A 2,097-nucleotide genomic window follows, 5' to 3' on the forward strand; every position below is an offset into this window, starting at 1 on the left:
CCCCCCCCGCCCCAAGTCTCCCGAGGTGTTGACATAAACACAGACGCTCAGCCGGGTCCCAGGGAGAGGGAGGGAGGGAGGAGAGGGGATGTTTTCTTATCTGCACAGCCCCACACCACACAGGGGAGGAGGGGGGGGCAGCAGGGAAGAGGAGGTGACAGTCGAGCAAGCAATAGCTGCATCAGCCACGACACTGCAGCAGTGCGGGCTTCCTGGGAGCAGTGCCCAGCTCGGGGGAATCGCAGCAGCACACGGGGACGGGTGGCTGTGACTCGGGGGGAAAATGTCTTCGCCACGCTGGCCTGGCCGGCGGGGAGTGGGAATTGCTGCAGCGCGAACTCCAGCGAGACGGTGCCCTGGTGACGGGCAGTGCCACAAAGCGGTGCCCACAGGACGGCACTGCAGCGGTGCCAGTCTCCTGGGGTGCCCTGACCAGCCCCTCTTCAAGGCAGGCTGCCCAGCCTGCAGCCTGGCTCCTCTCTCCTCCTCGCTGTGGTCAACGGGCTCCCGGCTATGGCTCCGTCCCAATCCCTTATCCCGGCTTATCCGCCTCTGACCTCCTTTCAGGACAGTGCAGCTGATGCCAGGGATTTCAGGGTGGCTCTTTGCGCTGCTCAAAGGAGGGCAAACGCAGGGGGACGCGGGGCCAGCAACGTGAGTGGAGAAAGGGGTTTAAAGGACTCGAGGGGAGAAGAGACCGAGTGAACGTGGGGTGGGGCAGGCGAGGCTGGATTTGGGCTTGTCGTTTGGCTTCCTCGGAGCTGGCCCCACCAGGGGCAGGTGGATGTGGGCAGAGAGATGGGACCACGGGTGACACGACCACGTAAGCAGAGAGGCACTGCATCTGGCACGGGTCTTGCGGTCGCTGCCCCGTGTGGACTCCCTAGGGAGCCAACTTCACTTTAATGGGGGTCCTGTTCCTCTCTTCCCCCCCCCCGGAGGCTGCTGGGGCATGGCCAGGGCACTGCTGCAAAGGAAGCTCGCAGCTGCGAGGGCACGGCTCCGGAGGAAGTTCCCGCGGCGCGTGCCAGATGGCGTGAGGAGCGCTGCCAAGGCGGCTGATGGGGGATCCCAGCCCAGATGGACATGGTGGAGGGCCCTGCGCAGGCTCCAGAGAGCCCTGGTGTCGCTGAATGAATCTCCCCAGTACGGGAAGCTCTTGCTGAAACTTCAGAGCCGCGCAATTTCCTCACGCTTGTGTGTTTTCCACCCACCCCAGGCAAGGGGGTAGGGAGCCGACTCCGTCTGCCCCCAGACTGCTTCTTAGCTCCCCTCAGTGCTGTGAGCTGCTATTTGCCTCATCCCCCCGCTACCGCACACCCCCCCACGCCGTGCTGAGCCCCTGCACTGGCTGTACCCCTGCCAGATGCTCACACGCGCCACGGCGTGGTTCTGGCTGGGGCCCCCTCGTTGCCCCGGGGTCCGTCCTCGGCACTGAGCTTTGCGTGGGTCCGACCCTGCTCAGGGCTGAGTGAATCATCCGTGGGAGCCGGGGGAGGAAAACCTGGCGGGGCTGGGGGTGTGGGGTGACACGCACCTCGCTGCTGCTGCCGCCTCTCCGGGGGGGGATGCAGCTCCCCGGCATCGCATGGCCCCATGGCCAGGGGAATAGGAAGGTGGGGGGGGGTGAGTTATTTTGGACCCCCTAGGGAGCAAACTTCAGCAAGAGAAGCTCTTTCAAATGGCCGTCCTCACCCACGAGCCTGTTTTCTGCCTCAGGTTTAACCAGGCGCCCCAAAATGCCGGGTTTCCTCACCCTCCTCATCCGACAGAGACACCTCCCGCTCTCATCCGCTCCCCCCGGCTCCGGAGCGAAGCGAAGGATCGGGAGCTGTGCCCAGCCCCTGTGTTCGGGCAGGGCTAGGTTCCCCCCTTCCCTTCAGAGCCCTTTCTCCCACGTCTGAGGCACCGCAGCCTTCAGCAAGATGGCTCCTCGGGCTGCTGGCCTCCTCCGCGCTCCCGTCTCGGCACAAGCCTGACCCGGCGCCTCATGGAGGGGGGGGCGGTGACGGGAAGGCTGAACCGGGCTGGGGGTCTGCGGGAGCTGGGCTGAGGCATCTCCCCTCACCGTGGGCTGAGGGTCCCCGCCGGCCCGTC

At 65.6% G+C, this 2,097-nt stretch overlaps 1 protein-coding gene across 1 annotated transcript in view; it reads left to right on the forward strand.

Annotated features, from left to right (window-relative positions):
• ENO2 (enolase 2 (gamma, neuronal)) overlaps positions 1-2,097 on the forward strand; it is a 9,577-nt gene that overhangs the window by 654 nt on the left and 6,826 nt on the right. The gene's annotated exons all lie outside the window — the stretch shown is intronic.

The sequence above is a fragment of the Haliaeetus leucocephalus genome, unplaced genomic scaffold (assembly GCF_000737465.1).
Source record: "Haliaeetus leucocephalus isolate CR32 unplaced genomic scaffold, Haliaeetus_leucocephalus-4.0 Scaffold228, whole genome shotgun sequence".
Lineage (NCBI taxonomy): Eukaryota > Metazoa > Chordata > Aves > Accipitriformes > Accipitridae > Haliaeetus > Haliaeetus leucocephalus.